This window comes from Sturnira hondurensis, unplaced genomic scaffold, assembly GCF_014824575.4.
Source record: "Sturnira hondurensis isolate 20B ecotype Veracruz unplaced genomic scaffold, ASM1482457v3 Scaffold0021143, whole genome shotgun sequence".
NCBI classification, from domain to species: Eukaryota; Metazoa; Chordata; class Mammalia; order Chiroptera; family Phyllostomidae; genus Sturnira; species Sturnira hondurensis.
The window spans coordinates 25,607,040-25,621,561 of record NW_028093774.1 but is presented as its reverse complement, the minus strand read 5'-3'; the positions used below and the strand labels follow the sequence as shown (position 1 = coordinate 25,621,561).

The 14,522-nt window shown below is 42.9% G+C and overlaps 1 protein-coding gene across 4 annotated transcripts in view; it reads left to right on the top strand.

Annotated features, from left to right (window-relative positions):
• RAD51B (RAD51 paralog B) overlaps window positions 1-14,522 on the top strand; it is a 519,294-nt gene that overhangs the window by 250,037 nt on the left and 254,735 nt on the right. The gene's annotated exons all lie outside the window — the stretch shown is intronic.

The following is a 14,522-nucleotide window of genomic DNA, read 5'->3' as shown; positions in this document are numbered from 1 at the left end:
GGATTTTTTTGTTATTATTTTTCTTTGATAGTAAAAGTAGTATTTGTACTTTGTGAAATTTTGACAGCGTGACAATGTTTTAAAAATCACCCATCTGCTCCTAGGTGTATTCCTAAGATTATTGAAAATACACTGTATGCAAATGTTCACAGCATCATTATTCATAAATACAAAAAGTGGAAATGACTTAAATATGGTGGAAACAGCTTAAATGAATGAATGAATAAACAAAATGTAGTATGTCTGAATAATAGAATGTTATTTGACAATAAAAAGAAGTACTGATACACGTTACAACATGGATAAACCTTGGGGACATTATGTTAAGTGGAAGAAGCCAGCCACTAAAGACCACGCGTTGTATGATTCCATTTATGTGCCATGTCTACAACATGGAAATCTACAGAGATAGAAATTAGATTAGCGGTTGCTTAGGGATGGGAAGAGGGGGCCTTTGTAGGTAATAGCTAAAGGGTGCAGGATTTCTTTTTGAAGTGGTAAAAATGTTCTAAAATTGATTGTGGTAATGGTTGCACAACTTGGTAAATATATGAAAAACCATTAAGATTTTTTCAATGGGTGAATTGTTTGGTATCTGAACTACATCTCCATAAAGCTGTTATAAAAAATTAATTACCTAAAACTGTACCCTGAAATGTTTACTGTTGATAACTTTGTTATATTTCCTTCTAGTCTTGTTTTATATAAATTAACATTTTTACATAGTTTAGCTCATATTTCATGTAGTTTTTATGTAGTATTTTCACCTATTTTACCATAAGCATTTTATTAATCCTATTAAAAACTTTTTGTAAACAGACTTCTAATGTCAGCATAATCATCTATTTTATGATGGTAACAATTTCCACAACTGTTCTTCTAGATGACAGACACGGAAGTTGTGTCTGTTTTCACTATTGTAAACAGCAAGCTGCATTTTGGAAAGGCTATGAAACATTCTATTCTCATTTTTAAGCATAAAGGTTTTATGTGAAAAAAGAAAACCTGCAGAGAGGAATGCCTTCACTGAGTTTTAGACCAGGGTTTCCAAAAAAAAAAAAAGCTTCCTGTCTTGCTTTAGCCTTTGGGTGGCACCATGTGAATTTTTATCAGGAGTCACTCCCTGGGCAAGCCCCACCTGCCTGGGGAGAGTTTTAGGTCAGCATACAGATTAGCCCGCCCCCGACAAGCAGCAGGAGTCTCGCTTTCCTGTGTACACAGGTGGGCAGCTTCTCAGCCTGATAGAGTCCATGTATTTGTATAAGAGGTTCTCTTTTTCTTGAGGAGAGATTCTCTTTTTCTTTTCATCATTTTCTCTATTTTTGCTATAGAGCTTTACAGAATGAAAAAGAAATAAGACGTTTCTGCAGTAGAATCTTTTCTACAGTCTCTTACTAGAAATCTAATTTTTAGTATTTTCTAAATAAAAACTTTTTTTTTTTTAATTTATTTATTTATTTGTCTGTAGAGGGGAAGGAGAGGGAAAGAAATATCAATGTATGGTTGCCTTTCGTGCATCCCCTGCTGGGAGTTGGCCTGCAGGGAACTAGCCTGCAACCCAGGCATGTGCCCTGACTGGGAATTGAACCCCAATCCTCTGGTTCATAGGCCTGTGCTCAATCCACTGAGCTACACCAGCCAGGGCCTCTAAATAAAAACTTAAATGCAGTGTTTTAGGTGGTGATCACCTTTCATCTTATTCACCATATTTCATATTCTTATATTAGGCTGGTGAAAATATGTAAAACTTTACTTGTGTGTAAAACTTTACTCGTGTGTATGTGTAAATTTGTATATCCACGAGCCAGTTTTAATGCACTTCTTTCCATTACGTTCTGTTTGGTCTTCAATTGAGTGGTATCTCCCCCTGATCTCACTTTGTACCTTTCCTTCTCCCTCGTATTGTGTCCGTTCTCATTTAGAAAGGGAAGGACATGCTCTGCCAGTTGAGAGGAGGGGGTAGGTCCTGTGTGTGTTTCTGTCGTTGCATCCCTACCCCGTGCATACCTGTCCTGTCCTTACTCACTCGACCTCTGACCAGGTGGCAAAGTACAGACATATTTCTTATGGAAAGGAGAGCTCAGCACTGATGGACTCGTCCCTTTATTAGTCGGGCCCCAACTCACAGTTTCTGTTTTCTTCCTTGGGGAATAAGAAGCTTAGCTAGATGGAGAGACTTGTCTCAGTCACACAGCAAGAAGCTAGATTGAGAACTCTTGCCAAACTCGTCCACAAGAATTCATAAGCTTATGGGGGCTTAGTCATACAACATACAAGAAGTTGTATAGATAAGAAAATTGAATATCTGTGTATCCAAGTAGAACTGATATCTCCCCGATTTCCAGTGAAGTTCTCAAAAGAATTTAAGAGAATTAAAATGATGTGACCTGAACCATGGTTCCTTTCCCATTCGGTTATTTCCTTTTAACCGCCGATGGCTTTTTTGTGCTTGGCTGGGTATGTTTCCAGCTAGTCAAGCCCATGTTATGAAAGAGAAATAAGACACTTAATCCTGTGAATGATTAACCCGCATTGGCCGCCCTCCCCAGTAGCTTGCCCTTCCTGTATTGTAGTCTGTTTACTCGCTTCTGAGCCAAATCTCCAAGGTCTCTTATTATTGAGCATGGAGACACCGGATCACAGGGAGGCGGGCCTCTGCTTTATTCTGAGGGTGATGTGGCTGGTTATACAGCTCTAGGCATTTGTGTTTTTCAAAGGCATTTTTAAAGCTGATTGCTTGTGAAAACCCAGTTAACGAAGTCTCAGTTTTATAAATGTTACAGTGAGGAAGGTGGACTCGGGGAAGTTTCGACTTGCCAGAATGTCCACAGGTCAGTGGCAGAACTCACAGGGGTGCACACTCTCATCTCCTCAGCTCAGTGTCTAACTCAATGAGGCATATTTTTGTTTCTTATTTATAAGCCAAGTAGGCCTGGCTTGAGTCACTTGCGGTTAATAAATGTTGGTGTTTGATCTGTTGCCACTGAAGCCTAGGTGAGTTTTTTGCAGACAGCTGATTGCCATTTGGCCACACTGTTTGTGGGAGAAACCTGACCTTAAAACCAATATTCTCCAAGACAGCAGTCAGTGGGTGCGGTGAGACCTAACTTGAGGGTAACCTTGGGCTGTAGATTTTCCTTTTGTGAGCAGGAAGTCCTAATCAGGATCTCAGAGGTGACAAAAACAGAGTGATTGATTACTCACTGATTTAGACTCCAGGGGATAGGCACCTTTTGTGGGATAAGAACCACTTGGAATACGAGTAATTTTGTGTAAGGTCTCTGGAGCTTGGTTCAGGGGTGTAGACTGTCTCAGTTCCCCAGCAGGAGAAACTTAGAGAAGAAATTACTTCTACGTTGTCATAATAAAAAATAGCAGAATGTACGGCAGCACCCATGTTTCTTGGCTTCGTTCCTTGGGCTGTAACCACCGGACGGCGTAGATAAATATTTATTCAAGGAAGAATGCATAGCATTGAAAGAGTAAAGTCTTAAGATGGGTAAAATCTACAAAATACTCCTACATAGGTCATTATATTGACATTTGTGGCCACATATTGGTCCACGAAGGGGAAAGTTCTAGCCACTGAAACCTCAACTGCTAGAAACTTACTCTGCAGGGTGTCTGTAATTAGGGCACTGACTCGCCCCAGCCTTGGGTTCTTTCATCACGAAGTTGCCAGTTTAGTGTTGGCTACATAATGTGACTAGCATCGGCCTATTCTCACTCCACCTGCCTCATCTTCCTAGTGACTGTTTGAGTCTGTCTGTCTGTCCTTACTCCGCACGTGCAGGTGTTGCTCTGCATGTTTAGGCTTCTATGGAGGTGCTGGTACGCTCTGCTTTCCCTTGGATTTTCGAGTCCAGGATAGTCCAGGAATAAAGACCAGCAGTGGAAAAGAGAAAAATTTTGACTAAGATAAGGACATAATTTGGGTGGGCTTCAGTGACCCCCAGGCTAAGATCAGAGCAACTGGACTGAGAGTTTTGAACCTTAATGAAACCTGTTGAGGAATGAAGCGCACGGGAACAGGGAAGGACACGCCGGAGAGGCAGAACAGTGCTGGAGCAGCCACGAGCACATGTTGGGATGCTGTCCAGTGGGGCAGCGCCAGGGGCACTGGGCTGGATCAAGGTCAGTGACAAACATGCTCGCCTCCCTGATACATACATAAGAACTACCTCATCCCCTTCAAGTCTTTGCTTAAATGTCACCTTCTCAATGACACCTACACATTTATTCTGACCTACATATTTAAACTTGGGATTGATTGAATGAGTTCCCTGAAACCTCATATCGATTAGTTCTGCATTATACAAGAAAATTTAATACTATAGATGGTGAACTTAGTGGTACAAGCTACATCTTAGTTTTTGGTTTAATGCTCTTTGCAAATAATGATATTTATATTTAGTTAGTGTAAATACTAATAATATTAGCCCAGGAGAGGTGAACAAGATGTTCTCTTCCCTTCTCCCTTTGAATCCGGGTGAGCAGGATTTCCCTGACAGATTAAACTAAAAATGAAATAAAGCCATAGACTGGTTTAGTTGAAACACATGATCTTTGTATATACTGATATACCACATTTTATTTCATTTGTTTCTTTCCTGCTTTTTTTTCTCATTGAAAGTTTGCCACTCCAAGCTCCCTTTTCCATCCTTTTGCTGTCAGCGATGAGGAAAAGAATTCAAGGTGCATTTGTTGAACTTAAAGGTACTTGGTGTGTTTATAGTAGAAATAAAACACGTCAAGTTGGCATAGTATTTGAGTTTCATCAGTCATGCAGGGTAATTTAAGTATTAAATGTGTCAGACTGATTATTTCCACTTTATTTGTTGTAGGCATGGCTTATAAAGAGGCGGAAGGTGCCCTTGTCCATGGCCCTCCCACCTGTATTTGGGCTGAACTCATCATTCCTCATAAACATGGCTATAGCAGAGAGTCTTTACATAGGGAATAGCGGGCAGCAGCTGTGTGGGCTTGTGCAGGATGAGCTGTTTCTGACTCTCTCCGTGATGCTCTTCTGTCTGAGTCAGTGCTGGGGCACGATACTGAGGGAGCCAGTGCCACACCAGCGGGACCTAGATCCTATCGCGGTTTCCAGACCACGGTCGAGGTCTGAAATCGTGGAGTCTGTTTAAATTTCAGGTGGCTTCACAGTTAACTTTTACGCATTGGATTCTTATCTCCTCGTAAGTTCAGAGTATCAGTAGAAAATGTGGATCAGTCTGACCTGGGTTCAGATCTTTCTACCGCCTCGTACTGTATGAGTTTGTTGAGTACACCCCTCTGAGCCTCTGCTGACTTGTACGTAGAATCTGACGGTTCCAAGATGATGGCCTTCCCGTTTCTCAACTGCATACTCACTTTCTAGAATAGTTGCAAAGGATTTGTACTATCTGTCATCCAAGTGTTGCCTGTTCCCCCTCCCCTTGCTCGTGTATCATGGCAGCTGCTATAGCAGCCTGCCCGCTGCAGTCGTTAGGAAATCAGAGTGTGCTCTCTCCAACAGGCTGGCTCCTCCTGCCAAGCTGGGTTCCATTTGGTGCTGTGCTCTGTTAGTAGGGCTCTCGGCCTGTGCGCCAACTCGCCAATCTGTCTAATCCTTAAACCACCTCTAGGAGAGGTGGAGAGGCAGATTTTATCTCTCAGGTATGCACTTTGGGAAAGAGATCAACTCACAGCTATCTGCTTTTCTGGGCCTTTGGATGGGTGAGTAGAAAGTGAGACACAGGAAGTTAAGTCACTTCTCCAAGATCGACAGCAGTGAATAGTGGAACTGGGATTCAAACCAAGTTCCAGCTAATTCTAAACCTGTATTCTTAATCAACATGCTGTTCTCAAGAGGGAGCTCCCAAATCCTTCATCATTTCTAAAAATAAGATAATCAGACCTAGTGCTGCAATAGTAGGTCCGGAAATGTAGATTTTATGACTAAGCTTCACCAAGGACTTCGCCTCAGGCAACTCTGTCACCCTTGGATGGTTTCTTCCATGAGGGAAACGAGGATCATGCCGTCTGTCACTAGGGGGGAGAATAAGTATTAGAAACTGAAAGAAAATAGCCTCAGTAAAGCCCTTTGGTCTCCAGAGAGGATGAACATTGTATAAATTCAGTGTTAACATTTCACATGGATGACTTCTGAGCACGTCCATTTCAAATGCAAAACTTTGGACCACGATTCTAGGAATTAAATGATAACCAACCTGGAAATAGTTAGCAGTGCCCAAAGCGGGTAAGATAATGGCACAGGATCGCCCAGGTAACTAGCAGAGCAGCCTTCTGGATTGTTTCAGTTAGCAGCAAGAGATGGATCTCATGGGCCCAGAGCATATGAATCAACTGCCCTACGCCAAGATTGAGTTCTGCTTTTTACTAGAGATCTGTTCTAAATCACTTTGTTCATAATATTGTCATCACGTTTGCCATCCATAAGTGAGGCACGTCACAAAATGAGCAAAGGAGATTTGTTTTGCAGAGTATAGCTACCAGAATGAGCCAAGAGAGCTAATATCGAAGATTAAGGCTTGTTTCCGTGAAAGGTTTTTCTCCCAGACTCTAGCTGCCACAGAATGTGCGTTGTCTCTGCGCACAAGGGTAAACAGCACAAACATACTCTGTGGTGTTTCTCCTGGAAACTTGCAAAGTGCGACCTTTTCCTGGGTGCCAGGGAGGTGCTCAGTCTGCCAGCCGCTGCCTCTGCTTGTGCATGGGTGTGTGCACACACTCACACGAAAGTGCCTGGGTGTTTCATTCCTGTTGTATCCTGTTTTCCAGAGTGATCCTTGTTGTGGGCTAGTACCACAGTGATCTAATTGTGTAGGGTGGGGCAAAAGTAGGTTCATGGTTGTTCCCACAGAAAATAGTAAGTAACTAATAAGTAATATTAGTTACAATAATTAATAAGTAACAATACAAGAGTAAACCGTGTGTTTCATGCCCTCACAGCTGGAAAGCTTTTTTCTCACCCTGTGTATGCTTTCCTGATCCCCATCTACCAAAATCCATTTTCAAAGTTTAATTAGTATTGCTCAATGGCTTTTTCTTTAAAAATATGCAGTTAATCACACGTGGTTATCTTTTCTCTCACTGGGATAGGGCAGAAGTCCATTCACAAGGAGAAAATATATGAAACTGTTAAAATGTTTGCATTATCACTGAAACTTCCCCAAGCAAGTCTAACTTTGTGATAGAGAGAGGCAAGGGGAACAGGGGGACAGGAGGCAGAGTGGCGGTGGGGAGGGCGAGGTGCAGGGGAGGGCAAAGCGAAGAAATGGAAATGAAAGGCAATTAAACTTTAAAAAGTCAGTTGAAACTCCTGGCAACATGTATAATAAATTTGCTTTAAGGAAAGCCTTTCAAGGTCTAAAGAATTTAACTCTCCAGCCAAGAGCTTCAGACCTTTTGACCTTTGACTGACCTTTCACCCCGTCCTGTCCATTGACCACTGAGCCACTGTCCAGATGAACAGATGACCAGGTGCTGAGCACACTTAAAAAAATTACTCTGCTGGGAAACTTTCCCTTACTCAGGTATCTTGAACAGCTCAGTGCACATGACCTTGGCATCACCTGAAAGGAGGCAGCTCACCCAAGTAGGGAGAATACCAGGTTATGCTGGCAGTGCTTTTCTTCATAATGCTCTTTTTCTAATATTGAGCTATGTTGCCTTCTTCATTTTGCAATAATTAGGGTCTTCTTTTTCCTTTCTCACCTTGCTCCCCTGCCCTGAGACTTTCGACAAAAGCAAGTGTAAACCGAAACTCATATCTCTTGGTAGGACAAAGATCTAGAATGAATTCATTAATAGGTAGCTTTTAAAAATCATTTAACCTTTGGACCCACTTATCAAAATTCTATATAAAATTGTATCCTGTTGACCCAGTTAATTGAAATACTCTTTCTGAAGCTGTGGGAGAAAGACTGTTGTTATTATGGATGCTGTTATCATTAGTTTTGTTATAGACCACTTTCCGTTTTGCAATGTGCAGATCGTATTTTTTTTCTGTCATTGTCCTCCTCGCCTCTACTCTCCAGTCTCACGAATGAAGAAATGGTGTTAACTACTTCACTGTACGCACTTAGGAACCGATGTTGAAGGGTCACTTAAGACTCCAGCCATCCAAGTAACCGAGCGAGGCACAGCCAGTCAGTCCCGTTCCATCTTAGCTCCTTCTTTGTTCAAAGTTTGAAGGTCAGGAATTTTGATTTTCCTCTTACTCCTTTAGTCAACAAAGGAATTTTTTGGTCATGTTTGGAGGGTTTTGACTGCTTCCTGGCTCAGGTTCACAGTTGGCATGTTGGAAATGGGTAGGGTCAGAGAGTAGAGAGTCATCAGTAAAGCACTGTGAAAATTCCCCTGTGCATCCATTTCATTACGCCTGTTTTGGAGGACTGGCCACCAACGTTGTTTGGGTTGTTAAAAAAAAAAAATCTTGCCCCATTTTTAAAGGCAGACTTTGGACAGGATTCTTTGAGGTCAGAACTAGGGCAGAGAGTATTTGGTTGCATCGAAGAAGCTGAAATAGGAAACACTTTGAGGGAGACGTGTCGCTGTGGGTGCTGCTTTGGTCTGCCGCGCGGAGAGTGGCACGTGTTGGCGTGGAGGACGGAGGAAGTGTGCTCCTGCCCTGCGCTCTGACACTGAAGCAGGCGAGATCACGTCCGAACGGCACCCTAAACCCCTGCTTCCTTCATTAATGCTTCCCCTTTGAAGATAAAGGAGCCGCTTCCAGTATGCTGCTACCATTCCTTTTTACAGTTAAATTACTGTTTATTGTTATGTGATTTCCTTGTTACACTAGAATGCGGTAGATATTCTTCATGTATAATCCCTGGATTTCAGGCTTTGTTTTTAGGGTGAGGCTCTGTTACCCTTTTTCTCTTTTTTTCTTTCTTTCTGGCAAGAATCTGCGTGGGGATAAGGCACATTTTGTGGAGCAAATAAAAAATTAATATTTAAATTCATTTTTTGCTTTATTAAAAAAATTTGAAGCATTTTATACCCTCAGTCAACCCTCTGAGACAAATGTATTTATTTTATCATTTCCCTGCAGATAGACAAGCAAAGTACAGAATGTTAAAACCATAGTATCACATGGCTGATACTCATTTGGTTCTTAGTAATTGTTTGGAACTTATTGAATAGTAGTAGGTTTCTTTCTGGCATTAATCTAGAGCAATGCTTCGCAACCTTTCTGGTGCCATGGTACACTTACAAATCAATACTACTTATATCACACGTGGAATATATTTTTCAAAGAACATCTCTAGTACTAATGTAATTTAGAGAAGCATGCAACTTGAAAAATGTCACACTGCCTTGTTATTGTACAGTTGTGTCTGTGGGGGCGGGGGGTGACACTGCCGGAGAGCCGGTCCATGGCATGGGTGAAGTCGGGCACACACCCTTCACACCAGGGGAGTGTCAAGTCTGACGGTGTGCTGGAGCTACAAATGGCTTATAAAGCACCACCAGCCCCAGGACCCTGGCCAGTTCAAGTCTTACTTTAAGACAATGGGTTCTTATGCAAGTGGTTTTACCTCTTGCTGCGATCTGGCACTTTGTATCTAGAGCTGGGGGCCTGAGGCACTGGCCCTTTCTCAGCCTTGAAGAACACGTATAGGTCAGAGCATTGCCTAACTCAAGTAGCCATCTAACAGTTAAGGAAAGAAGTTTTATCACCCGTCACTTCCAACTACCCCAACTTCCGGTAGATTCTGAACCTTAGTCTTACTTTTTAGAGCATTTGGTGTGATGGCGTACTGAGTGTTTTGACAGCTCCATCTCCTTCACCATTATTTTGTCCTTGTGCGGTACCCCCCAGACTGGTTTACCCTGCAGTGTGCTCACAGATGCCTGCACTTGCCCTCGCTAGCTGCGCTTTGAGGGTAGGGAGCCATCCTGCCCACTGACAGACCAGGGACTAAAGCTGTTAGGGCCAGCTGGAGTGGTACTTTTTATTTGAAAGAAAGTAGTTGGCCTTGATAAGGGATGATCACAATCATCATCGTGCTCATTGAATGTTTTACAGAATTTTAGTCACTATTCTAGGACCAAGGATTAAATCTTCACAGTAACACTATGAAGTATCCACCGGCACTACCCCCATTTTACAAATAAGGAAACTGCAGCAAAGACAGGCTAAGTAACTCTTCCGAGGTCGTACAGGTAGTGAATTGTAGAACCAGAATGCAAAACCAGAATGTCTAACGCCAGAGGCTGTGGCCTGGTAATGCTCTCCTTCCCTACAAGTAGGTGCGAATAGGGAGGGACACCTTAGGGGGCGGATGCACAGAATATAGTAACTGCAGTGTCTGGGCAAGCTCTATGCTGAGTTACATTCCAGGAGGTACAGAAAAGAGATTGGAAATTGCGGAAAGACAAAGGGCTTTTCTGGGTGAGAGCAGCCATACTGGACACCGTGGGGAAGTGGGAGCCTGCCTGGTAACCACAGCAAGACTTCTCCTTCACCCAGGTCGGGGACACTGAGACGGAGGAGTGGCAAGACAGGTGATGAAGCAGAAGCAAATGGCATTAAGGTTCTGTATTTAGATGAGTGCACAGCCTACGTGAAAACTCACCCATTAGTTACATCAACACTGGATGCTCTTTGAAGGGTTTCTCAGGAGAGGTATGAGAATGATTTGAGGGTGGGTTTCGGTCTTGACCCTGTGCCACAGCAAACAAAATGGAACCTTCCTTGAGCTAAAGGTAATGGAGATGAAGGTGTGTTTACATAGATGAGCGGCAGGCTTTAACCAGTGACTCTGGAAGGTAATCCCAGGGTTCAGTGCTCTGTGAATACCACGCCGCGCTCCTAAGCTGGTAAATTACTGGGAGCTTTTATGAGAATGGATTGTGGGAAGCATCTAGAGATGAAATTCCGCCCGTTTCCCCTCGAGTCCGGGGCCCACTAATGCACTCCAGGTGTGCAGGCTGCCCCGGCTTTCTGCCTTGGAAGCCTCAAAGAAGAACTTTTCATCCCAAAAGGGAAGCTTTGAAGAATACCAAGGGCCTTTCTGTCTCTCCTTGTTTTTTGTGTTCTTTCTGCCCACACTTGGTAATTGGAGATATCTGTGGTGTTAAAGGCAGACTTGTTCCTCCTCAGCCTGCCCCTCCAACAGTGAAATGCTAAGCCTGTGGCTTCGATTGCGCACAGCAGTGATTCCTCCGCAGTGTCCCTCAGATGTAAGAGGAGAATGGCTGAAACACTAGAAAGGGGGATATAGGAAATCACCAAACAACAATTTTCCACGTCTGTAGATCCTTTCATCCCAGGGCCACAGAAGCTGGGGTGGGTGCCTCTGAAAGGCCGGGGGGCGGGGCCCAACTTAAAACTCTGGTTGTGGGCTAAGGAACGAAAGATCAAAGGGCTGTGTCCTCAGAATTACACAGTGTGACACTGGAAAACTCGGAGCAAAAGTCAGGCGTCCTCTTCTCCAATCTTACATGGCTACTAAGTACAGTTGGCTTTAAGCAGTACATTTTTTTTTTTTTCAGTTAGGCCCGATGTTGTCCTGAAGGATTTAATTATGTGTGCCTGAGAGAGTACATTTTGAAGCCCTGGAGCATTACAAGGTATCTGGCCACGACGACAATAGCAGGCGAGGTGCAAAGGGGCTGGAGAAGCCCCCACATCTGCTGTGTGGCCCCTGGGCTCCCGAGGGGTGCCGGCCTCCCTGACCAGCCACCGCCATTATTCGGGCCTTCTTGTGGCTTCCTTTTACCAGTTCACCTTTGAGAGAGGTTTTTCCAAAGCTAAATTCAGAGCTATGAGGTGTACTGGGTAAGCCTGTGATTTACTTTTTCCAGTGTTGACTGCTATAAGCATTTCAGTCTGTTGCCCATTAGTTCAGATCGGCTCCTTGGTTTTAGCTTTATTTGCAAATGTAATGATTTCGCATATTATAGACAAAGGCATTAGCAGAGTTGAGGCAGCAGGATTTGCTTGACTAGGGAATATGTAAGCTCTGTAAATTACATTCTAATATCCCATTCCATTTGAATTCTGCTTCATATGTCCTCTTAATACAGGAGTGGGCAAAAGTAGGCTTACAGTTGTTTGGAACAATATATAAGAATAAATAATAATACAAGGATAAACTCTGTGTTTCGTGTACTTAGAGTAAACCTACTTTTGCCCCACCTTGTACATGTGGGTTTCTGATTGTGGGTGACCAGACTTGAAGGTCAGGTGACTTGAAGTGCAGGTGGAGAAATTGTGGGTGTGTGCACTCATACATGTGCACATGGCTGTTGATGTGGTAAAAGAGAGCCACAGAAATGCGACTCTCCTTAGCATCTGCCAGAGCCAGAGGCACATCTGCTGCAGAGATGAGTCCTGAGGTACTAGGCATGTGCTAAGCATGCTGTACGAGGTCACCTCCCAGGTAAATTTTGAGTCATTGTCTCTTTGTTCCTTAGAGATTTAAAAGGCATTGACCCTGTGCAAATGAGGCAGTCACCTTTGGGGCCATCTGAAATGTGCATTAAAGCCAGGGGAACTTTTGCAAGTCTCTTGAAAGGTGTGCAAAGAACAAGATAACAAGGAATAGTGAAAAGGACATGAGCTTTACAATCAGACAAACTACGGCTAATGTTGGCCCCCCCACTTCCTAAATGTGTGACTTTAGCTTGATTACTTTGTTACTATGAGCCTCAGTGTCCTCTTTTGTAAAAACGAGAATAGTACTAACTACCCCACAGATCTGTTGTGAAGATTAACTAACAATATGTATGTGACAGCTTCCAAGACATAGTACATTCAATAAACATTAGTTTTACTTTCCCTCTGTTGTCTTAGCCACCTTATCTATCCTCACGTGGTCAAGAGCAGAGAGAGGGAATAGTTATCCCAAGTCTCTCATAAGGGCACTGATTCCATCCGGAGGCTTCTCCTCTCATGACCCGATGACCTCCCAAAGGCCCCACCTTCAGATACCATCACAGTGGGGGTTGGGGTTTCAACATATACATGTTGGAGAGACAAAACATAATTCATAACACCTTAGTGCTTCACTGTTGCATATTGACTTAGAAGATCTGCATGCTCTAATTTGTTTTAATTACATTTTTCTCTCCATCAAAAGCTATCAAAGTCTTCTCAAAGCCTGAGTGGACATTTGGATTTTGTTGAATCTTTTCATGATTTGCTTACAACACATGTATGATTCCACCTGTCATTCAATTTTCTTAATCCGGGTAAAATTTAGAGTAAAAGTTCACTGACAAAAAGTAATTCAGCATGCTGCCAGCGTTTGTCCATCCAAGCCTGGTCAGTGGGCATGGCCCGAGACAGAGGAAGACAGGCTGGTGCACGACTATGTTGAAATCTGGCCTTGTCCACGTGATCTGCTGATATGTCACCTGTCAGGGAGCCTGTAACACTCATTGTTGTTGTACATAACCCCCCAAGTCTCAATGACTTAATAAATGCAAATTCATTTCTTGCTCACATCAGGTTTAATTAGATGTTCTTTATTGGTGGGAGGCTGTTCTCCAAGCAGAAATTTGTTCTGTCTTTTGGCTCCTTCTATTTTATGGCTCCCTCATTTTCACCAAATGACTTCTAAGGTCACCTTGGAAAAAGAAAGCATGAAAGACTGCAAATGGGAGGTTTTTAGGGGCTGAGCCTGGAAGTGTCTCCTATCATTCCCACTCCCATCCCTACTCCATTGCCTAGGACTTACATGGCCACACTGACCTGCAAGGACAACTAGAAAATGTGATGTAGCTCTGTGTCCAGGAAGAAGAGGAAACAGGTTTTGTGATCAGCCAGCAATCTCTGACGATGTACTTGTTGGTCCAGCCTCGTCATTCCAGACTTGTGTTTCTCTCCTCTCCTTGACTGACCCTTGTTTCAGGTTGTCAGTGGTTTGTGAATTTGGTTCTACCTTGGGTAACCCTTACTTTATGGGATTTTGACTCACTTAACTTGCCCCCATCTGATATTCGTCAGGATCAGATTTTTGACCCTGCCCTCTGGCCATTTTTCATTCACAGATTAGAATTGTTTCAGAGTTTTTACAGAATTTTAGAGATCATTGAATTTGACAACTGTTTCAATACAAGAGGTGCTTTTTCCCAAAGACCATTGATAAGTTTACTTAGAACATGGAAACAAAATACAAATGTACCAACATCTGTGCATGGTTTCCTCTTTGTAAGGCTTAGACATTTTGAAAGGACAGACTAGTAAGAAGAAAGGGACTTCTTGGTGTGAAGGAAAGTGTCCGTGGGTTTTAGCCTTAGCTTTGACTCTCATTAGCCATGCAAAAATTTTGTCCCCTTTGAATGGGCTTAATGCAGTACAGAGAAGAAATACTGGGAACCCATAAACCAAGTATGAGTAATATTATGTCTGGTGGGAACCCCATGAATGATTCTTTGGTTTCATTCTGGTTTTTTTTTTTGTCCATACCCCCACCCACCTAATTTTTATGCACAAGGAATGTATCCTTTTCATTTACTGCCCTTCCCAAGCCCAATATCTCTTAAAATGTAAAACATGAAGAACA